Below are 23707 nucleotides of genomic sequence, written 5' to 3' on the forward strand. Positions count from 1 at the left end.
GTGCTCGATATGACATTTAATTATCTTAGTGTTTAGTCGTGATTCAACATTGACAGTAGTTTCGTTTAGTTTCAATTTACAAATACTGAACCGAGATTACGCATTATATTTCATGACATTTACGATAAACTGGACTATTCATACAAGTTGCATACTGCAGAATGTCAGCAGCGTGTCGCAGCGGAAGCGTGCTGGGCCCATAACCCATGGATCGAAACCAGGCGCTGCTATGAAATTGAAGTTTTTAACCGTTAATTCTCAAACAACCTGTTGCTGCGAGTTAAGTGCCTTAAAAGTTTGCTTTATTCATCCGGAACATTCGTGATTCGCAATCTGCCAAGCGTTAGAAATTATAAATGACGAGTAAGTAGGTTGGCAATAACAATAATTATTAACTGGCGCAAAATTTGAGTTGCAAGTAACTTAGTAACTTAGTAACTTAGCAAATTCTCGCCTAGTTTGTGCTCGATATGACATTTAATTATCTTGGTGTTCTGTCGAGATTCAACATTGACAGTAGTTTCGTTTAGTTTCAATTTACAAATACTGAACCGAGATTACGCATTATATTTCATGACATTTACGATAAACTGAACTATTCATACAAGTTGCATATTGCAGAATGTCAGCAGCGTGGCGCAGCGGAAGCGTGCTGGGCCCATAACCCAGAGGTCCCTGGATCGAAACCAGGCGCTGCTATGAAATTGAAGTTTTTAACCGTTAATTCTCAAACAACCTGTTGCTGCGAGTTATGTGCCTTAAAAGTTTGCTTTATTCATCCGGAACATTCGTGATTCGCAATCTGCCAAGCGTTAGAAATTATAAATGACGAGTAAGTAGGTTGGCAATAACAATAATTATTAACTGGCGCAAAATTTGAGTTGCAAGTAACTTAGTAACTTAGTAACTTAGCAAATTCTCGCCTAGTTTGTGCTCGATATGACATTTAATTATCTTGGTGTTCTGTCGAGATTCAACATTGACAGTAGTTTCGTTTAGTTTCAATTTACATATACTGAACCAAGATTACGCATTATATTTCATGACATTTACGATAAACTGGACTATTCATACAAGTTGCATATTTATTAATCCGGAACATTCGTGATTCGCAATCTGCCAAGCGTAACAAATTATGAATGACGAGTAAGTAGGTTGGCAATAACAATAATTATTAACTGGCGCAAAATTTGAGTTGCAAGTAACTGTCAGGATGGCCGAGCGGTCTAAGGCGCCTGACTCAAGGATTTGACACCTTGCCCTTATTTCAGGGTTATTTATGGGAGATTTCTGGTCCACGAATGTGGGCGTGGGTTCGAATCCCACTTCTGACAATGTTATTTTACCTTTAGTAACTTAGCAAATTCTCGCCTAGTTTGTGCTCGATATGACATTTAATTATCTTCGTGTTCAGTCGAGATTCAACATTGACAGTAGTTTCGTTCAGTTTCAATTTACAAATACTCAACTGAGATTACGCATTATATTTCATGACATTTACGATAAACTGGACTATTCATACAAGTTGCATACTGTAGAATGTCAGCAGCGTGGCGCAGCGGAAGCGTGCTGGGCCCATAACCCAGAGGTCCCTGGATCGAAACCAGGCGCTGCTATGAAATTGAAGTTTTTAACCGTTAATTCTCAAACAACCTGTTGCTGCGAGTTATGTGCCTTAAAAGTTTGCTTTATTCATCCGGAACATGAGTGATTCGCAATCTGCCAAGCGTAACAAATTATAAATGACGAGTAAGTAGGTTGGCAATAACAATAATTATTAACTGGCGCAAAATTTGAGTTGCAAGTAACTGTCAGGATGGCCGAGCGGTCTAAGGCGCCTGACTCAAGGATTTGACACCTTGCCCTTATTTCAGGGTTATTTATGGGAGATTTCTCGTCCACGAATGTGGGCATGGGTTCGAATCCCACTTCTGACAATGTTATTTTACCTTTAGTAACTTAGCAAATTCTCGCCTAGTTTGTGCTCGATATGACATCTAATTATCTTAGTGTTTAGTCGTGATTCAACATTGACAGTAGTTTCGTTTAGTTTCAATTTACAAATACTGAACCGAGATTACGCATTATATTTCATGACATTTACGATAAACTGGACTATTCATACAAGTTGCATACTGCAGAATGTCAGCAGCGTGTCGCAGCGGAAGCGTGCTGGGCCCATAACCCATGGATCGAAACCAGGCGCTGCTATGAAATTGAAGTTTTTAACCGTTAATTCTCAAACAACCTGTTGCTGCGAGTTATGTGCCTTAAAAGTTTGCTTTATTCATCCGGAACATTCGTGATTCGCAATCTGCCAAGCGTTAGAAATTATAAATGACGAGTAAGTAGGTTGGCAATAACAATAATTATTAACTGGCGCAAAATTTGAGTTGCAAGTAACTTAGTAACTTAGTAACTTAGCAAATTCTCGCCTAGTTTGTGCTCGATATGACATTTAATTATCTTGGTGTTCTGTCGAGATTCAACATTGACAGTAGTTTCGTTTAGTTTCAATTTACATATACTGAACCAAGATTACGCATTATATTTCATGACATTTACGATAAACTGGACTATTCATACAAGTTGCATATTTATTAATCCGGAACATTCGTGATTCGCAATCTGCCAAGCGTAACAAATTATGAATGACGAGTAAGTAGGTTGGCAATAACAATAATTATTAACTGGCGCAAAATTTGAGTTGCAAGTAACTGTCAGGATGGCCGAGCGGTCTAAGGCGCCTGACTCAAGGATTTGACACCTTGCCCTTATTTCAGGGTTATTTATGGGAGATTTCTGGTCCACGAATGTGGGCGTGGGTTCGAATCCCACTTCTGACAATGTTATTTTACCTTTAGTAACTTAGCAAATTCTCGCCTAGTTTGTGCTCGATATGACATTTAATTATCTTCGTGTTCAGTCGAGATTCAACATTGACAGTAGTTTCGTTCAGTTTCAATTTACAAATACTCAACTGAGATTACGCATTATATTTCATGACATTTACGATAAACTGGACTATTCATACAAGTTGCATACTGTAGAATGTCAGCAGCGTGGCGCAGCGGAAGCGTGCTGGGCCCATAACCCAGAGGTCCCTGGATCGAAACCAGGCGCTGCTATGAAATTGAAGTTTTTAACCGTTAATTCTCAAACAACCTGTTGCTGCGAGTTATGTGCCTTAAAAGTTTGCTTTATTCATCCGGAACATGAGTGATTCGCAATCTGCCAAGCGTAACAAATTATAAATGACGAGTAAGTAGGTTGGCAATAACAATAATTATTAACTGGCGCAAAATTTGAGTTGCAAGTAACTGTCAGGATGGCCGAGCGGTCTAAGGCGCCTGACTCAAGGATTTGACACCTTGCCCTTATTTCAGGGTTATTTATGGGAGATTTCTCGTCCACGAATGTGGGCATGGGTTCGAATCCCACTTCTGACAATGTTATTTTACCTTTAGTAACTTAGCAAATTCTCGCCTAGTTTGTGCTCGATATGACATTTAATTATCTTAGTGTTTAGTCGTGATTCAACATTGACAGTAGTTTCGTTTAGTTTCAATTTACAAATACTGAACCGAGATTACGCATTATATTTCATGACATTTACGATAAACTGGACTATTCATACAAGTTGCATACTGCAGAATGTCAGCAGCGTGTCGCAGCGGAAGCGTGCTGGGCCCATAACCCATGGATCGAAACCAGGCGCTGCTATGAAATTGAAGTTTTTAACCGTTAATTCTCAAACAACCTGTTGCTGCGAGTTATGTGCCTTAAAAGTTTGCTTTATTCATCCGGAACATTCGTGATTCGCAATCTGCCAAGCGTTAGAAATTATAAATGACGAGTAAGTAGGTTGGCAATAACAATAATTATTAACTGGCGCAAAATTTGAGTTGCAAGTAACTTAGTAACTTAGTAACTTAGCAAATTCTCGCCTAGTTTGTGCTCGATATGACATTTAATTATCTTGGTGTTCTGTCGAGATTCAACATTGACAGTAGTTTCGTTTAGTTTCAATTTACAAATACTGAACCAAGATTACGCATTATATTTCATGACATTTACGATAAACTGGACTATTCATACAAGTTGCATATTTATTAATCCGGAACATTCGTGATTCGCAATCTGCCAAGCGTAACAAATTATGAATGACGAGTAAGTAGGTTGGCAATAACAATAATTATTAACTGGCGCAAAATTTGAGTTGCAAGTAACTGTCAGGATGGCCGAGCGGTCTAAGGCGCCTGACTCAAGGATTTGACACCTTGCCCTTATTTCAGGGTTATTTATGGGAGATTTCTGGTCCACGAATGTGGGCGTGGGTTCGAATCCCACTTCTGACAATGATATTTTACCTTTAGTAACTTAGCAAATTCTCGCCTAGTTTGTGCTCGATATGACATTTAATTATCTTCGTGTTTAGTCGTGATTCAACATTGACAGTAGTTTCGTTTAGTTTCAATTTACAAATACTGAACCGAGATTACGCGTTATATTTCATGACATTTACGATAAACTGGACTATTCATACAAGTTGCATATTGCAGAATGTCAGCAGCGTGGCGCAGCGGAAGCGTGCTGAAACCATAACCCAGAGGTCCCTGGATCGAAACCAGGCGCTGCTATGAAATTGAAGTTTTTAACCGTTAATTCTCAAACAACCTGTTGCTGCGAGTTATGTGCCTTAAAAGTTTGCTTTATTCATCCGGAACATTCGTGATTCGCAATCTGCCAAGCGTAACAAATTATGAATGACGAGTAAGTAGGTTGGCAATAACAATAATTATTAACTGGCGCAAAATTTGAGTTGTAAGTCGCTGTCAGGATGGCCGAGCGGTCTAAGGCGCCAGATTCAAGGATTTGACACCTTGCCCTTATTTCAGGGTTATTTGTGGGAGATTTCTGGTCCACGAATGTGGGCGTGGGTTCGAATCCCACTTCTGACAATGTTATTTTACCTTTAGTAACTTAGCAAATTCTCGCCTAGTTTGTGCTCGATATGACATTTAATTATCTTCGTGTTTAGTCGTGATTCAACATTGACAGTAGTTTCGTTTAGTTTCAATTTACAAATACTGAACCGAGATTACGCGTTATATTTCATGACATTTACGATAAACTGGACTATTCATACAAGTTGCATATTGCAGAATATCAGCAGCGTGGCGCAGCGGAAGCGTGCTGGGCCCATAACCCAGAGGTCCCTGGATCGAAACCAGGCGCTGCTATGAAATTGAAGTTTTTAACCGTTAATTCTCAAACAACCTGTTGCTGCGAGTTATGTGCCTTAAAAGTTTGCTTTATTCATCCGGAACATTCGTGATTCGCAATCTGCCAAGCGTAACAAATTATGAATGACGAGTAAGTAGTTTGGCAATAACAATAATTATTAACTGGCGCAAAATTTGAGTTGCAAGTAACTGTCAGGATGGCCGAGCGGTCTAAGGCGCCAGACTCAAGGATTTGACACCTTGCCCTTATTTCAGGGTCATTTATGGGAGATTTCTGGTCCACGAATGTGGGCGTGGGTTCGAATCCCACTTCTGACAATGTTATTTTACCTTTAGTAACTTAGCAAATTCTCGCCTAGTTTGTGCTCGATATGACATTTAATTATCTTCGTGTTCAGTCGAGATTCAACATTGACAGTAGTTTCGTTTAGTTTCAATTTACAAATACTCAACTGAGATTACGCATTATATTTCATGACATTTACGATAAACTGGACTATTCATACAAGTTGCATATTGCAGAATGTCAGCAGCGTGGCGCAGCGGAAGCGTGCTGGGACCATAACCCAGAGGTCCCTGGATCGAAACCAGGCGCTGCTATGAAATTGAAGTTTTTAACCGTTAATTCTCAAACAACCTGTTGCTGCGAGTTATGTGCCTTAAAAGTTTGCTTTATTCATCCGGAACATTCGTGATTCGCAATCTGCCAAGCGTAACAAATTATGAATGACGAGTAAGTAGGTTGGCAATAACAATAATTATTAACTGGCGCAAAATTTGAGTTGTAAGTCGCTGTCAGGATGGCCGAGCGGTCTAAGGCGCCAGATTCAAGGATTTGACACCTTGCCCTTATTTCAGGGTTATTTGTGGGAGATTTCTGGTCCACGAATGTGGGCGTGGGTTCGAATCCCACTTCTGACAATGTTATTTTACCTTTAGTAACTTAGCAAATTCTCGCCTAGTTTGTGCTCGATATGACATTTAATTATCTTAGTGTTTAGTCGTGATTCAACATTGACAGTAGTTTCGTTTAGTTTCAATTTACAAATACTGAACCGAGATTACGCGTTATATTTCATGACATTTACGATAAACTGGACTATTCATACAAGTTGCATATTGCAGAATGTCAGCAGCGTGGCGCAGCGGAATCGTGCTGGGCCTACAACCCAGAGGTCCCTGAATCGAAACCAGACCCTGCTATGAAATTCAAGTTTTTAACCGTTAATTCTCAAACAACCTGTTGCTGCGAGTTATGTGCCTTAAAAGTTTGCTTTATTCATCCGAAACATTCGTGATTCGCAATCTGCCAAGCGCAACAAATTAAGAATGACGAGTAAGTAGGTTGGCAATAACAATAATTATTAACTGGCGCAAAATTTGAGTTGCAAGTAACTGTCAGGATGGCCGAGCGGTCTAAGGCGCCAGACTCAAGGATTTGACACCTTGCCCTTATTTCAGGGTTATTTATGGGAGATTTCTGGTCCACGAATGTGGGCGTGGGTTCGAATCCCACTTCTGACAATACTATTTTACCTTTAGTAACTTAGCAAATTCTCGCCTAGTTTTTGCTCGATATGACATTTAATTATCTTAGTGTTTAGTCGTGATTCAACATTGACAGTAGTTTCGTTTAGTTTCAATTTACAAATACTGAACCGAGATTACGCATTATATTTCATGACATTTACGATAAACTGGACTATTCATACAAGTTGCATACTGCAGAATGTCAGCAGCGTGGCGCAGCGGAAGCGTGCTGGGCCCATAACCCAGAGGTCCCTGGATCGAAACCAGGCGCTGCTATGAAATTGAAGTTTTTAACCGTTAATTCTCAAACAACCTGTTGCTGCGAGTTATGTGCCTTAAAAGTTTGCTTTATTCATCCGGAACATCCGTGATTCGCAATCTGCCAAGCGTAACAAATTATAAATGACGAGTAAGTAGGTTGGCAATAACAATAATTATTAACTGGCGCAAAATTTGAGTTGCAAGTAACTGTCAGGATGGCCGAGCGGTCTAAGGCGCCTACTCAAGGATTTGACACCTTGCCCTTATTTCAGGGTTATTTATGGGTATTTCTGGTCCACGAATGTGGGCGTGAGTTCGAATCCTACTTCTGACAATGTTATTTTACCTTTAGTAACTTACCAAATTCTCGCCTAGTTTGTGCTCGATATGACATTTAATTATCTTCGTGTTTAGTCGTGATTCAACATTGACAGTAGTTTCGTTTAGTTTCAATTTACAAATAGTGAACCGAGATTACGCATTATATTTCATGACATTTACGATAAACTGGACTATTCATACAAGTTGCATATTGCAGAATGTCAGCAGCGTGGCGCAGCGGAAGCGTGCTGGGCCCATAACCCAGAGGTCCCTGGATCGAAACCAGGCGCTGCTATGAAATTGAAGTTTTTAACCGTTAATTCTCAAACAACCTGTTGCTGCGAGTTATGCGCCTTAAAAGTTTGCTTTATTCATCCGGAACATTCGTGATTCGCAATCTGCCAAGCGTAACAAATTATGAATGACGAGTAAGTAGGTTGGCAATAACAATAATTATTAACTGGCGCAAAATTTGAGTTGCAAGTAACTGTCAGGATGGCCGAGCGGTCTAAGGCGCCTACTCAAGGATTTGACACCTTGCCCTTATTTCAGGGTTATTTATGGGTATTTCTGGTCCACGAATGTGGGCGTGAGTTCGAATCCTACTTCTGACAATGTTATTTTACCTTTAGTAACTTACCAAATTCTCGCCTAGTTTGTGCTCGATATGACATTTAATTATCTTCGTGTTTAGTCGTGATTCAACATTGACAGTAGTTTCGTTTAGTTTCAATTTACAAATAGTGAACCGAGATTACGCATTATATTTCATGACATTTACGATAAACTGGACTATTCATACAAGTTGCATATTGCAGAATGTCAGCAGCGTGGCGCAGCGGAAGCGTGCTGGGCCCATAACCCAGAGGTCCCTGGATCGAAACCAGGCGTTGCTATGAAATTGAAGTTTTTAACCGTTAATTCTCAAACAACCTGTTGCTGCGAGTTATGCGCCTTAAAAGTTTGCTTTATTCATCCGGAACATTCGTGATTCGCAATCTGCCAAGCGTAACAAATTATGAATGACGAGTAAGTAGGTTGGCAATAACAATAATTATTAACTGGCGCAAAATTTGAGTTGCAAGTAACTGTCAGGATGGCCGAGCGGTCTAAGGCGCCAGACTCAAGGTTTTGACACCTTGCCCTTATTTCAGGGTTATTTATGGGAGATTTCTGGTCCACGAATGTGGGCGTGGGTTCGAATCCCACTTCTGACAATGTTATTTTACCTTTAGTAACTTAGCAAATTCTCGCCTAGTTTGTGCTCGATATGACATTTAATTATCTTCGTGTTTAGTCGTGATTCAACATTGACAGTAGTTTCGTTTAGTTTCAATTTACAAATACTGAACCGACATTACGCATTATATTTCATGACATTTACGATAAACTGGACTATTCATACAAGTTGCATATTGCAGAATGTCAGCAGCGTGGCGCAGCGGAAGCGTGCTGGGCCCATAACCCAGAGGTCCCTGGATCGAAACCAGGCGCTGCTATGAAATTGAAGTTTTTAACCGTTAATTCTCAAACAACCTGTTGCTGCGAGTTATGTGCCTTAAAAGTTTGCTTTATTCATCCGGAACATCCGTGATTCGCAATCTGCCAAGCGTAACAAATTATAAATGACGAGTAAGTAGGTTGGCAATAACAATAATTATTAACTGGCGCAAAATTTGAGTTGCAAGTAACTGTCAGGATGGCCGAGCGGTCTAAGGCGCCTACTCAAGGATTTGACACCTTGCCCTTATTTCAGGGTTATTTATGGGAGATTTCTGGTCCACGAATGTGGGCGTGAGTTCGAATCCTACTTCTGACAATGTTATTTTACCTTTAGTAACTTACCAAATTCTCGCCTAGTTTGTGCTCGATATGACATTTAATTATCTTCGTGTTTAGTCGTGATTCAACATTGACAGTAGTTTCGTTTAGTTTCAATTTACAAATAGTGAACCGAGATTACGCATTATATTTCATGACATTTACGATAAACTGGACTATTCATACAAGTTGCATATTGCAGAATGTCAGCAGCGTGGCGCAGCGGAAGCGTGCTGGGCCCATAACCCAGAGGTCCCTGGATCGAAACCAGGCGCTGCTATGAAATTGAAGTTTTTAACCGTTAATTCTCAAACAACCTGTTGCTGCGAGTTATGCGCCTTAAAAGTTTGCTTTATTCATCCGGAACATTCGTGATTCGCAATCTGCCAAGCGTAACAAATTATGAATGACGAGTAAGTAGGTTGGCAATAACAATAATTATTAACTGGCGCAAAATTTGAGTTGCAAGTAACTGTCAGGATGGCCGAGCGGTCTAAGGCGCCAGACTCAAGGTTTTGACACCTTGCCCTTATTTCAGGGTTATTTATGGGAGATTTCTGGTCCACGAATGTGGGCGTGGGTTCGAATCCCACTTCTGACAATGTTATTTTACCTTTAGTAACTTAGCAAATTCTCGCCCAGTTTGTGCTCGATATGACATTTAATTATCTTCGTGTTCAGTCGAGATTCAACATTGACAGTAGTTTCGTTTAGTTTCAATTTACAAATACTGAACCGAGATTACGCATTATATTTCATGACATTTACGATAAACTGGACTATTCATACAAGTTGCATACTGCAGAATGTAAGCAGCGTGGCGCAGCGGAAGCGTGCTGGGCCCATAACCCAGAGGTCCCTGGATCGAAACCAGGCGCTGCTATGAAATTGAAGTTTTTAACCGTTAATTCTCAAACAATCTGTTGCTGCGAGTTATGTGCCTTAAAAGTTTGCTTTATTCATCCGGAACATTCGTGATTCGCAATCTACCAAGCGTAACAAATTATGAATGACGAGTAAGTAGGTTGGCAATAACAATAATTATTAACTGGCGCAAAATTTGAGTTGCAAGTAACTGTCAGGATGGCCGAGCGGTCTAAGGCGCCAGACTCAAGGATTTGACACCTTGCTCTTATTTCAGGGTTATTTATGGGAGATTTCTGGTCCACGAATGTGGGCGTGGGTTCGAATCCCACTTCTGACAATGTTATTTTACCTTTAGTAACTTAGCAAATTCTCGCCTAGTTTGTGCTCGATATGACATTTAATTATCTTAGTGTTTAGTCGTGATTCAACATTGACAGTAGTTTCGTTTAGTTTCAATTTACAAATACTGAACCGAGATTACGCATTATATTTCATGACATTTACGATAAACTGGACTATTCATACAAGTTGCATACTGCAGAATGTCAGCAGCGTGGCGCAGCGGAAGCGTGCTGGGCCCATAACCCAGAGGTCCCTGGATTGAAACCAGGCGCTGCTATGAAATTGAAGTTTTTAACCGTTAATTCTCAAACAACCTGTTGCTGCGAGTTATGTGCCTTAAAAGTTTGCTTTATTCATCCGGAACATTAGTGATTCGCAATCTGCCAAGCGTAACAAATTATGAATGACGAGTAAGTAGGTTGGCAATAACAATAATTATTAACTGGCGCAAAATTTGAGTTGCAAGTAACTGTCAGGATGGCCGAGCGGTCTAAGGCGCCAGACTCAAGGATTTGACACCTTGCCCTTATTTCAGGGTTATTTATGGGATATTTCTGGTCCACGAATGTGGGCGTGGGTTCGAATCCCACTTCTGACAATGTTATTTTACCTTTAGTAACTTAGCAAATTCTCGCCCAGTTTGTGCTCGATATGACATTTAATTATCTTCGTGTTCAGTCGAGATTCAACATTGACAGTAGTTTCGTTTAGTTTCAATTTACAAATACTGAACCGAGATTACGCATTATATTTCATGACATTTACGATAAACTGGACTATTCATACAAGTTGCATACTGTAGAATGTCAGCAGCGTGGCGCAGCGGAAGCGTGCTGGGCCCATAACCCAGAGGTCCCTGGATCGAAACCAGGCGCTGCTATGAAATTGAAGTTTTTAACCGTTAATTCTCAAACAACCTGTTGCTGCGAGTTATGTGCCTTAAAAGTTTGCTTTATTCATCCGGAACATGAGTGATTCGCAATCTGCCAAGCGTAACAAATTATAAATGACGAGTAAGTAGGTTGGCAATAACAATAATTATTAACTGGCGCAAAATTTGAGTTGCAAGTAACTGTCAGGATGGCCGAGCGGTCTAAGGCGCCAGACTCAAGGTTTTGACACCTTGCCCTTATTTCAGGGTTATTTATGGGAGATTTCTGGTCCACGAATGTGGGCATGGGTTCGAATCCCACTTCTGACAATGTTATTTTACCTTTAGTAACTTAGCAAATTCTCGCCTAGTTTGTGCTCGATATGACATTTAATTATCTTAGTGTTTAGTCGTGATTCAACATTGACAGTAGTTTCGTTTAGTTTCAATTTACAAATACTGAACCGAGATTACGCATTATATTTCATGACATTTACGATAAACTGGACTATTCATACAAGTTGCATACTGCAGAATGTCAGCAGCGTGGCGCAGCGGAAGCGTGCTGGGCCCATAACCCAGAGGTCCCTGGATCGAAACCAGGCGCTGCTATGAAATTGAAGTTTTTAACCGTTAATTCTCAAACAACCTGTTGCTGCGAGTTATGTGCCTTAAAAGTTTGCTTTATTCATCCGGAACATTCGTGATTCGCAATCTGCCAAGCGTTAGAAATTATAAATGACGAGTAAGTTGGTTGGCAATAACAATAATTATTAACTGGCGCAAAATTTGAGTTGCAAGTAACTGTCAGGATGGCCGAGCGGTCTAAGGCGCCAGACTCAAGGATTTGACACCTTGCCCTTATTTCAGGGTTATTTATGGGAGATTTCTGGTCCACGAATGTGGGCGTGGGTTCGAATCCCACATCTGACAATGTTATTTTACCTTTAGTAACTTAGCAAATTCTCGCCTAGTTTGTGCTCGATGTGACATTTGTTTATCTTAGTGTTTAGTCGTGATTCAACATTGACAGTAGTTTCGTTTAGTTTCAATTTACAAATACTGAACCGAGATTACGCATTATATTTCATGACATTTACGATAAACTGGACTATTCATACAAGTTGCATACTGTAGAATGTCAGCAGCGTGGCGCAGCGGAAGCGTGCTGGGCCCATAACCCAGAGGTCCCTGGATCGAAACCATGCGCTGCTATGAAATTGAAGTTTTTAACCGTTAATTCTCAAACAACCTGTTGCTGCGAGTTATGTGCCTTAAAAGTTTGCTTTATTCATCCGGAACATTCGTGATTCGCAATCTGCCAAGCGTAACAAATTATAAATGACGAGTAAGTAGGTTGGCAATAACAATAATTATTAACTGGCGCAAAATTTGAGTTGCAAGTAACTGTCAGGATGGCCGAGCGGTCTAAGGCGCCAGACTCAAGGATTTGACACCTTGCCCTTATTTCAGGGTTATTTATGGGAGATTTCTGGTCCACGAATGTGGGCATGGGTTCGAATCCCACTTCTGACAATGTTATTTTACCTTTAGTAACTTAGCAAATTCTCGCCTAGTTTGTGCTCGATATGACATTTAATTATCTTAGTGTTTAGTCGTGATTCAACATTGACAGTAGTTTCGTTTAGTTTCAATTTACAAATACTGAACCGAGATTACGCATTATATTTCATGACATTTACGATAAACTGGACTATTCATACAAGTTGCATACTGCAGAATGTAAGCAGCGTGGCGCAGCGGAAGCGTGCTGGGCCCATAACCCAGAGGTCCCTGGATCGAAACCAGGCGCTGCTATGAAATTGAAGTTTTTAACCGTTAATTCTCAAACAATCTGTTGCTGCGAGTTATGTGCCTTAAAAGTTTGCTTTATTCATCCGGAACATTCGTGATTCGCAATCTACCAAGCGTAACAAATTATGAATGACGAGTAAGTAGGTTGGCAATAACAATAATTATTAACTGGCGCAAAATTTGAGTTGCAAGTAACTGTCAGGATGGCCGAGCGGTCTAAGGCGCCAGACTCAAGGATTTGACACCTTGCTCTTATTTCAGGGTTATTTATGGGAGATTTCTGGTCCACGAATGTGGGCGTGGGTTCGAATCCCACTTCTGACAATGTTATTTTACCTTTAGTAACTTAGCAAATTCTCGCCTAGTTTGTGCTCGATATGACATTTAATTATCTTAGTGTTTAGTCGTGATTCAACATTGACAGTAGTTTCGTTTAGTTTCAATTTACAAATACTGAACCGAGATTACGCATTATATTTCATGACATTTACGATAAACTGGACTATTCATACAAGTTGCATACTGCAGAATGTCAGCAGCGTGGCGCAGCGGAAGCGTGCTGGGCCCATAACCCAGAGGTCCCTGGATTGAAACCAGGCGCTGCTATGAAATTGAAGTTTTTAACCGTTAATTCTCAAACAACCTGTTGCTGCGAGTTATGTGCCTTAAAAGTTTGCTTTATTCATCCGGAACATTAGTGATTCGCAATCTGCCAAGCGTAACAAATTATGAATGACGAGTAAGTAGGTTGGCAATAACAATAATTATTAACTGGCGCAAAATTTGAGTTGCAAGTAACTGTCAGGATGGCCGAGCGGTCTAAGGCGCCAGACTCAAGGATTTGACACCTTGCCCTTATTTCAGGGTTATTTATGGGATATTTCTGGTCCACGAATGTGGGCGTGGGTTCGAATCCCACTTCTGACAATGTTATTTTACCTTTAGTAACTTAGCAAATTCTCGCCCAGTTTGTGCTCGATATGACATTTAATTATCTTCGTGTTCAGTCGAGATTCAACATTGACAGTAGTTTCGTTTAGTTTCAATTTACAAATACTGAACCGAGATTACGCATTATATTTCATGACATTTACGATAAACTGGACTATTCATACAAGTTGCATACTGTAGAATGTCAGCAGCGTGGCGCAGCGGAAGCGTGCTGGGCCCATAACCCAGAGGTCCCTGGATCGAAACCAGGCGCTGCTATGAAATTGAAGTTTTTAACCGTTAATTCTCAAACAACCTGTTGCTGCGAGTTATGTGCCTTAAAAGTTTGCTTTATTCATCCGGAACATGAGTGATTCGCAATCTGCCAAGCGTAACAAATTATAAATGACGAGTAAGTAGGTTGGCAATAACAATAATTATTAACTGGCGCAAAATTTGAGTTGCAAGTAACTGTCAGGATGGCCGAGCGGTCTAAGGCGCCAGACTCAAGGTTTTGACACCTTGCCCTTATTTCAGGGTTATTTATGGGAGATTTCTGGTCCACGAATGTGGGCATGGGTTCGAATCCCACTTCTGACAATGTTATTTTACCTTTAGTAACTTAGCAAATTCTCGCCTAGTTTGTGCTCGATATGACATTTAATTATCTTAGTGTTTAGTCGTGATTCAACATTGACAGTAGTTTCGTTTAGTTTCAATTTACAAATACTGAACCGAGATTACGCATTATATTTCATGACATTTACGATAAACTGGACTATTCATACAAGTTGCATACTGCAGAATGTCAGCAGCGTGGCGCAGCGGAAGCGTGCTGGGCCCATAACCCAGAGGTCCCTGGATCGAAACCAGGCGCTGCTATGAAATTGAAGTTTTTAACCGTTAATTCTCAAACAACCTGTTGCTGCGAGTTATGTGCCTTAAAAGTTTGCTTTATTCATCCGGAACATTCGTGATTCGCAATCTGCCAAGCGTTAGAAATTATAAATGACGAGTAAGTTGGTTGGCAATAACAATAATTATTAACTGGCGCAAAATTTGAGTTGCAAGTAACTGTCAGGATGGCCGAGCGGTCTAAGGCGCCAGACTCAAGGATTTGACACCTTGCCCTTATTTCAGGGTTATTTATGGGAGATTTCTGGTCCACGAATGTGGGCGTGGGTTCGAATCCCACATCTGACAATGTTATTTTACCTTTAGTAACTTAGCAAATTCTCGCCTAGTTTGTGCTCGATGTGACATTTGTTTATCTTAGTGTTTAGTCGTGATTCAACATTGACAGTAGTTTCGTTTAGTTTCAATTTACAAATACTGAACCGAGATTACGCATTATATTTCATGACATTTACGATAAACTGGACTATTCATACAAGTTGCATACTGTAGAATGTCAGCAGCGTGGCGCAGCGGAAGCGTGCTGGGCCCATAACCCAGAGGTCCCTGGATCGAAACCATGCGCTGCTATGAAATTGAAGTTTTTAACCGTTAATTCTCAAACAACCTGTTGCTGCGAGTTATGTGCCTTAAAAGTTTGCTTTATTCATCCGGAACATTCGTGATTCGCAATCTGCCAAGCGTAACAAATTATAAATGACGAGTAAGTAGGTTGGCAATAACAATAATTATTAACTGGCGCAAAATTTGAGTTGCAAGTAACTGTCAGGATGGCCGAGCGGTCTAAGGCGCCAGACTCAAGGATTTGACACCTTGCCCTTATTTCAGGGTTATTTATGGGAGATTTCTGGTCCACGAATGTGGGCATGGGTTCGAATCCCACTTCTGACAATGTTATTTTACCTTTAGTAACTTAGCAAATTCTCGCCTAGTTTGTGCTCGATATGACATTTAATTATCTTAGTGTTTAGTCGTGATTCAACATTGACAGTAGTTTCGTTTAGTTTCAATTTACAAATACTGAACCGAGATTACGCATTATATTTCATGACATTTACGATAAACTGGACTATTCATACAAGTTGCATACTGCAGAATGTCAGCAGCGTGGCGCAGCGGAAGCGTGCTGGGCCCATAACCCAGAGGTCCCTGGATCGAAACCAGGCGCTGCTATGAAATTGAAGTTTTTAACCGTTAATTCTCAAACAACCTGTTGCTGCGAGTTATGTGCCTTAAAAGTTTGCTTTATTCATCCGGAACATGAGTGATTCGCAATCTGCCAAGCGTAACAAATTATGAATGACGAGTAAGTAGGTTGGCAATAACAATAATTATTAACTGGCGCAAAATTTGAGTTGCAAGTAACTGTCAGGATGGCCGAGCGGTCTAAGGCGCCAGACTCAAGGATTTGATACCTTGCCCTTATTTCAGGGTTATTTATGGGAGATTTCTGGTCCACGAATGTGGGCGTGGGTTCGAATCCTACTTCTGACCATGTTATTTTACCTTTAGTAACTTAGCAAATTCTCGCCTAGTTTGTGCTCGATATGACATTTAATTATCTTCGTGTTTAGTCGTGATTCAACATTGACAGTAGTTTCGTTTAGTTTCAATTTACAAATACTGAACCGAGATTACGCATTATATTTCATGACATTTACGATAAACTGAACTATTCATACAAGTTGCATATTGCAGAATGTCAGCAGCGTGGCGCAGCGGAAGCGTGCTGGGCCCATAACCCAGAGGTCCCTGGATCGAAACCAGGCGCTGCTATGAAATTGAAGTTTTTAACCGTTAATTCTCAAACAACCTGTTGCTGCGAGTTATGTGCCTTAAAAGTTTGCTTTATTCATCCGGAACATTCGTGATTCGCAATCTGCCAAGCGTTAGAAATTATAAATGACGAGTAAGTAGGTTGGCAATAACAATAATTATTAACTGGCGCAAAATTTGAGTTGCAAGTAACTGTCAGGATGGCCGAGCGGTCTAAGGCGCCAGACTCAAGGATTTGACACCTTGCCCTTATTTCAGGGTTATTTATGGGAGATTTCTGGTCCACGAATGTGGGCGTGGGTTCGAATCCCACTTCTGACAATGTTATTTTACCTTTAGTAACTTAGCAAATTCTCGCCTAGTTTGTGCTCGATGTGACATTTGTTTATCTTAGTGTTTAGTCGTGATTCAACATTGACAGTAGTTTCGTTTAGTTTCAATTTACAAATACTGAACCGAGATTACGCATTATATTTCATGACATTTACGATAAACTGGACTATTCATACAAGTTGCATACTGTAGAATGTCAGCAGCGTGGCGCAGCGGAAGCGTGCTGGGCCCATAACCCAGAGGTCCCTGGATCGAAACCAGGCGCTGCTATGAAATTGAAGTTTTTAACCGTTAATTCTCAAACAACCTGTTGCTGCGAGTTATGTGCCTTAAAAGTTTGCTTTATTCATCCGGAACATGAGTGATTCGCAATCTGCCAAGCGTAACAAATTATAAATGACGAGTAAGTAGGTTGGCAATAACAATAATTATTAACTGGCGCAAAATTTGAGTTGCAAGTAACTGTCAGGATGGCCGAGCGGTCTAAGGCGCCTGACTCAAGGATTTGACACCTTGCCCTTATTTCAGGGGTATTTATGGGAGATTTCTGGTCCACGAATGTGGGCATGGGTTCGAATCCCACTTCTGACAATGTTATTTTACCTTTAGTAACTTAGCAAATTCTCGCCTAGTTTGTGCTCGATATGACATTTAATTATCTTAGTGTTTAGTCGTGATTCAACATTGACAGTAGTTTCGTTTAGTTTCAATTTACAAATACTGAACCGAGATTACGCATTATATTTCATGACATTTACGATAAACTGGACTATTCATACAAGTTGCATACTGCAGAATGTCAGCAGCGTGTCGCAGCGGAAGCGTGCTGGGCCCATAACCCATAGATCGAAACCAGGCGCTGCTATGAAATTGAAGTTTTTAACCGTTAATTCTCAAACAACCTGTTGCTGCGAGTTATGTGCCTTAAAAGTTTGCTTTATTCATCCGGAACATTCGTGATTCGCAATCTGCCAAGCGTTAGAAATTATAAATGACGAGTAAGTAGGTTGGCAATAACAATAATTATTAACTGGCGCAAAATTTGAGTTGCAAGTAACTTAGTAACTTAGTAACTTAGCAAATTCTCGCCTAGTTTGTGCTCGATATGACATTTAATTATCTTGGTGTTCTGTCGAGATTCAACATTGACAGTAGTTTCGTTTAGTTTCAATTTACAAATACTGAACCGAGATTACGCATTATATTTCATGACATTTACGATAAACTGAACTATTCATACAAGTTGCATATTGCAGAATGTCAGCAGCGTGGCGCAGCGGAAGCGTGCTGGGCCCATAACCCAGAGGTCCCTGGATCGAAACCAGGCGCTGCTATGAAATTGAAGTTTTTAACCGTTAATTCTCAAACAACCTGTTGCTGCGAGTTATGTGCCTTAAAAGTTTGCTTTATTCATCCGGAACATTCGTGATTCGCAATCTGCCAAGCGTTAGAAATTATAAATGACGAGTAAGTAGGTTGGCAATAACAATAATTATTAACTGGCGCAAAATTTGAGTTGCAAGTAACTTAGTAACTTAGTAACTTAGCAAATTCTCGCCTAGTTTGTGCTCGATATGACATTTAATTATCTTGGTGTTCTGTCGAGATTCAACATTGACAGTAGTTTCGTTTAGTTTCAATTTACATATACTGAACCAAGATTACGCATTATATTTCATGACATTTACGATAAACTGGACTATTCATACAAGTTGCATATTTATTAATCCGGAACATTCGTGATTCGCAATCTGCCAAGCGTAACAAATTATGAATGACGAGTAAGTAGGTTGGCAATAACAATAATTATTAACTGGCGCAAAATTTGAGTTGCAAGTAACTGTCAGGATGGCCGAGCGGTCTAAGGCGCCTGACTCAAGGATTTGACACCTTGCCCTTATTTCAGGGTTATTTATGGGAGATTTCTGGTCCACGAATGTGGGCGTGGGTTCGAATCCCACTTCTGACAATGTTATTTTACCTTTAGTAACTTAGCAAATTCTCGCCTAGTTTGTGCTCGATATGACATTTAATTATCTTCGTGTTCAGTCGAGATTCAACATTGACAGTAGTTTCGTTCAGTTTCAATTTACAAATACTCAACTGAGATTACGCATTATATTTCATGACATTTACGATAAACTGGACTATTCATACAAGTTGCATACTGTAGAATGTCAGCAGCGTGGCGCAGCGGAAGCGTGCTGGGCCCATAACCCAGAGGTCCCTGGATCGAAACCAGGCGCTGCTATGAAATTGAAGTTTTTAACCGTTAATTCTCAAACAACCTGTTGCTGCGAGTTATGTGCCTTAAAAGTTTGCTTTATTCATCCGGAACATGAGTGATTCGCAATCTGCCAAGCGTAACAAATTATAAATGACGAGTAAGTAGGTTGGCAATAACAATAATTATTAACTGGCGCAAAATTTGAGTTGCAAGTAACTGTCAGGATGGCCGAGCGGTCTAAGGCGCCTGACTCAAGGATTTGACACCTTGCCCTTATTTCAGGGGTATTTATGGGAGATTTCTGGTCCACGAATGTGGGCATGGGTTCGAATCCCACTTCTGACAATGTTATTTTACCTTTAGTAACTTAGCAAATTCTCGCCTAGTTTGTGCTCGATATGACATCTAATTATCTTAGTGTTTAGTCGTGATTCAACATTGACAGTAGTTTCGTTTAGTTTCAATTTACAAATACTGAACCGAGATTACGCATTATATTTCATGACATTTACGATAAACTGGACTATTCATACAAGTTGCATACTGCAGAATGTCAGCAGCGTGTCGCAGCGGAAGCGTGCTGGGCCCATAACCCATGGATCGAAACCAGGCGCTGCTATGAAATTGAAGTTTTTAACCGTTAATTCTCAAACAACCTGTTGCTGCGAGTTATGTGCCTTAAAAGTTTGCTTTATTCATCCGGAACATTCGTGATTCGCAATCTGCCAAGCGTTAGAAATTATAAATGACGAGTAAGTAGGTTGGCAATAACAATAATTATTAACTGGCGCAAAATTTGAGTTGCAAGTAACTTAGTAACTTAGTAACTTAGCAAATTCTCGCCTAGTTTGTGCTCGATATGACATTTAATTATCTTGGTGTTCTGTCGAGATTCAACATTGACAGTAGTTTCGTTTAGTTTCAATTTACATATACTGAACCAAGATTACGCATTATATTTCATGACATTTACGATAAACTGGACTATTCATACAAGTTGCATATTTATTAATCCGGAACATTCGTGATTCGCAATCTGCCAAGCGTAACAAATTATGAATGACGAGTAAGTAGGTTGGCAATAACAATAATTATTAACTGGCGCAAAATTTGAGTTGCAAGTAACTGTCAGGATGGCCGAGCGGTCTAAGGCGCCTGACTCAAGGATTTGACACCTTGCCCTTATTTCAGGGTTATTTATGGGAGATTTCTGGTCCACGAATGTGGGCGTGGGTTCGAATCCCACTTCTGACAATGTTATTTTACCTTTAGTAACTTAGCAAATTCTCGCCTAGTTTGTGCTCGATATGACATTTAATTATCTTCGTGTTCAGTCGAGATTCAACATTGACAGTAGTTTCGTTCAGTTTCAATTTACAAATACTCAACTGAGATTACGCATTATATTTCATGACATTTACGATAAACTGGACTATTCATACAAGTTGCATACTGTAGAATGTCAGCAGCGTGGCGCAGCGGAAGCGTGCTGGGCCCATAACCCAGAGGTCCCTGGATCGAAACCAGGCGCTGCTATGAAATTGAAGTTTTTAACCGTTAATTCTCAAACAACCTGTTGCTGCGAGTTATGTGCCTTAAAAGTTTGCTTTATTCATCCGGAACATGAGTGATTCGCAATCTGCCAAGCGTAACAAATTATAAATGACGAGTAAGTAGGTTGGCAATAACAATAATTATTAACTGGCGCAAAATTTGAGTTGCAAGTAACTGTCAGGATGGCCGAGCGGTCTAAGGCGCCTGACTCAAGGATTTGACACCTTGCCCTTATTTCAGGGTTATTTATGGGAGATTTCTCGTCCACGAATGTGGGCATGGGTTCGAATCCCACTTCTGACAATGTTATTTTACCTTTAGTAACTTAGCAAATTCTCGCCTAGTTTGTGCTCGATATGACATTTAATTATCTTAGTGTTTAGTCGTGATTCAACATTGACAGTAGTTTCGTTTAGTTTCAATTTACAAATACTGAACCGAGATTACGCATTATATTTCATGACATTTACGATAAACTGGACTATTCATACAAGTTGCATACTGCAGAATGTCAGCAGCGTGTCGCAGCGGAAGCGTGCTGGGCCCATAACCCATGGATCGAAACCAGGCGCTGCTATGAAATTGAAGTTTTTAACCGTTAATTCTCAAACAACCTGTTGCTGCGAGTTATGTGCCTTAAAAGTTTGCTTTATTCATCCGGAACATTCGTGATTCGCAATCTGCCAAGCGTTAGAAATTATAAATGACGAGTAAGTAGGTTGGCAATAACAATAATTATTAACTGGCGCAAAATTTGAGTTGCAAGTAACTTAGTAACTTAGTAACTTAGCAAATTCTCGCCTAGTTTGTGCTCGATATGACATTTAATTATCTTGGTGTTCTGTCGAGATTCAACATTGACAGTAGTTTCGTTTAGTTTCAATTTACAAATACTGAACCAAGATTACGCATTATATTTCATGACATTTACGATAAACTGGACTATTCATACAAGTTGCATATTTATTAATCCGGAACATTCGTGATTCGCAATCTGCCAAGCGTAACAAATTATGAATGACGAGTAAGTAGGTTGGCAATAACAATAATTATTAACTGGCGCAAAATTTGAGTTGCAAGTAACTGTCAGGATGGCCGAGCGGTCTAAGGCGCCAGACTCAAGGATTTGACACCTTGCCCTTATTTCAGGGTTATTTATGGGATATTTCTGGTCCACGAATGTGGGCGTGGGTTCGAATCCCACTTCTGACAATGATATTTTACCTTTAGTAACTTAGCAAATTCTCGCCTAGTTTGTGCTCGATATGACATTTAATTATCTTCGTGTTTAGTCGTGATTCAACATTGACAGTAGTTTCGTTTAGTTTCAATTTACAAATACTGAACCGAGATTACGCGTTATATTTCATGACATTTACGATAAACTGGACTATTCATACAAGTTGCATATTGCAGAATGTCAGCAGCGTGGCGCAGCCCATAACCCAGAGGTCCCTGGATCGAAACCAGGCGCTGCTATGAAATTGAAGTTTTAAACCGTTAATTCTCGAACAACCTGTTGCTCCGAGTTATGTGCCTTAAAAGTTTGCTTTATTAATCCGGAACATTCGTGATTCGCAATCTGCCAAGCGTAACAAATTATTAATGACGAGTAAGTAGGTTGGCAATAACAATAATTATTAACTGGCGCAAAATTTGAGTTGCAAGTAACTGTCAGGATGGCCGAGCGGTCTAAGGCGCCAGACTCAAGGATTTGACACCTTGCCCTTATTTCAGGGTTATTTATGGGAGATTTCTGGTCCACGAATGTGGGCGTGGGTTCGAATCCCACTTCTGACAATGTTATTTTACCTTTAGTAACTTAGCAAATTCTCGCCTAGTTTGTGCTCGATATGACATTTAATTATCTTCGTGTTCAGTCGAGATTCAACATTGACAGTAGTTTCGTTTAGTTTCAATTTACAAATACTCAACTGAGATTACGCATTATATTTCATGACATTTACGATAAACTGGACTATTCATACAAGTTGCATATTGCAGAATGTCAGCAGCGTGGCGCAGCGGAAGCGTGCTGGGACCATAACCCAGAGGTCCCTGGATCGAAACCAGGCGCTGCTATGAAATTGAAGTTTTTAACCGTTAATTCTCAAACAACCTGTTGCTGCGAGTTATGTGCCTTAAAAGTTTGCTTTATTCATCCGGAACATTCGTGATTCGCAATCTGCCAAGCGTAACAAATTATGAATGACGAGTAAGTAGGTTGGCAATAACAATAATTATTAACTGGCGCAAAATTTGAGTTGTAAGTCGCTGTCAGGATGGCCGAGCGGTCTAAGGCGCCAGATTCAAGGATTTGACACCTTGCCCTTATTTCAGGGTTATTTGTGGGAGATTTCTGGTCCACGAATGTGGGCGTGGGTTCGAATCCCACTTCTGACAATGTTATTTTACCTTTAGTAACTTAGCAAATTCTCGCCTAGTTTGTGCTCGATATGACATTTAATTATCTTCGTGTTTAGTCGTGATTCAACATTGACAGTAGTTTCGTTTAGTTTCAATTTACAAATACTGAACCGAGATTACGCGTTATATTTCATGACATTTACGATAAACTGGACTATTCATACAAGTTGCATACTGTAGAATGTCAGCAGCGTGGCGCAGCGGAAGCGTGCTGGGCCCATAACCCAGAGGTCCCTGGATCGAAACCAGGCGCTGCTATGAAATTGAAGTTTTTAACCGTTAATTCTCAAACAACCTGTTGCTGCGAGTTATGTGCCTTAAAAGTTTGCTTTATTCATCCGGAACATGAGTGATTCGCAATCTGCCAAGCGTAACAAATTATAAATGACGAGTAAGTAGGTTGGCAATAACAATAATTATTAACTGGCGCAAAATTTGAGTTGCAAGTAACTGTCAGGATGGCCGAGCGGT

General features: G+C 40.2%; 11 non-coding genes across 11 annotated transcripts; all 11 read left to right on the forward strand.

The window, feature by feature from the left end:
• The first annotated feature begins 5437 nt into the window (after positions 1 to 5437).
• Positions 5438 to 5564, forward strand: TRNAL-CAA (transfer RNA leucine (anticodon CAA)). The gene is made up of 2 exons: positions 5438 to 5475; positions 5519 to 5564. It is a non-coding gene; the product is annotated as a tRNA-Leu (tRNA).
• A 1079-nt stretch (positions 5565 to 6643) lies between these two features.
• On the forward strand, positions 6644 to 6770 carry TRNAL-CAA (transfer RNA leucine (anticodon CAA)). Its single transcript has 2 exons — positions 6644 to 6681; positions 6725 to 6770. It is a non-coding gene; the product is annotated as a tRNA-Leu (tRNA).
• Positions 6771 to 8448: 1678 nt separating this feature from the next.
• TRNAL-CAA (transfer RNA leucine (anticodon CAA)) lies at positions 8449 to 8575 on the forward strand. The gene is made up of 2 exons: positions 8449 to 8486; positions 8530 to 8575. It is a non-coding gene; the product is annotated as a tRNA-Leu (tRNA).
• Positions 8576 to 9653: 1078 nt separating this feature from the next.
• Positions 9654 to 9780, forward strand: TRNAL-CAA (transfer RNA leucine (anticodon CAA)). The gene is made up of 2 exons: positions 9654 to 9691; positions 9735 to 9780. It is a non-coding gene; the product is annotated as a tRNA-Leu (tRNA).
• Positions 9781 to 10256: 476 nt separating this feature from the next.
• Positions 10257 to 10383, forward strand: TRNAL-CAA (transfer RNA leucine (anticodon CAA)). Its single transcript has 2 exons — positions 10257 to 10294; positions 10338 to 10383. It is a non-coding gene; the product is annotated as a tRNA-Leu (tRNA).
• Positions 10384 to 10859: 476 nt separating this feature from the next.
• On the forward strand, positions 10860 to 10986 carry TRNAL-CAA (transfer RNA leucine (anticodon CAA)). Its single transcript has 2 exons — positions 10860 to 10897; positions 10941 to 10986. It is a non-coding gene; the product is annotated as a tRNA-Leu (tRNA).
• Positions 10987 to 13271: 2285 nt separating this feature from the next.
• TRNAL-CAA (transfer RNA leucine (anticodon CAA)) lies at positions 13272 to 13398 on the forward strand. Its single transcript has 2 exons — positions 13272 to 13309; positions 13353 to 13398. It is a non-coding gene; the product is annotated as a tRNA-Leu (tRNA).
• A 476-nt stretch (positions 13399 to 13874) lies between these two features.
• TRNAL-CAA (transfer RNA leucine (anticodon CAA)) lies at positions 13875 to 14001 on the forward strand. Its single transcript has 2 exons — positions 13875 to 13912; positions 13956 to 14001. It is a non-coding gene; the product is annotated as a tRNA-Leu (tRNA).
• Positions 14002 to 16889: 2888 nt separating this feature from the next.
• On the forward strand, positions 16890 to 17016 carry TRNAL-CAA (transfer RNA leucine (anticodon CAA)). Its single transcript has 2 exons — positions 16890 to 16927; positions 16971 to 17016. It is a non-coding gene; the product is annotated as a tRNA-Leu (tRNA).
• Positions 17017 to 21894: 4878 nt separating this feature from the next.
• Positions 21895 to 22021, forward strand: TRNAL-CAA (transfer RNA leucine (anticodon CAA)). The gene is made up of 2 exons: positions 21895 to 21932; positions 21976 to 22021. It is a non-coding gene; the product is annotated as a tRNA-Leu (tRNA).
• Positions 22022 to 22482: 461 nt separating this feature from the next.
• On the forward strand, positions 22483 to 22609 carry TRNAL-CAA (transfer RNA leucine (anticodon CAA)). The gene is made up of 2 exons: positions 22483 to 22520; positions 22564 to 22609. It is a non-coding gene; the product is annotated as a tRNA-Leu (tRNA).
• Positions 22610 to 23707: the final 1098 nt, after the last annotated feature.

The sequence above is a fragment of the Saccoglossus kowalevskii genome, chromosome 8, assembly GCF_978046115.1.
Source record: "Saccoglossus kowalevskii chromosome 8, keSacKowa6.1, whole genome shotgun sequence".
In the NCBI taxonomy this organism is placed as follows: domain Eukaryota; kingdom Metazoa; phylum Hemichordata; class Enteropneusta; family Harrimaniidae; genus Saccoglossus; species Saccoglossus kowalevskii.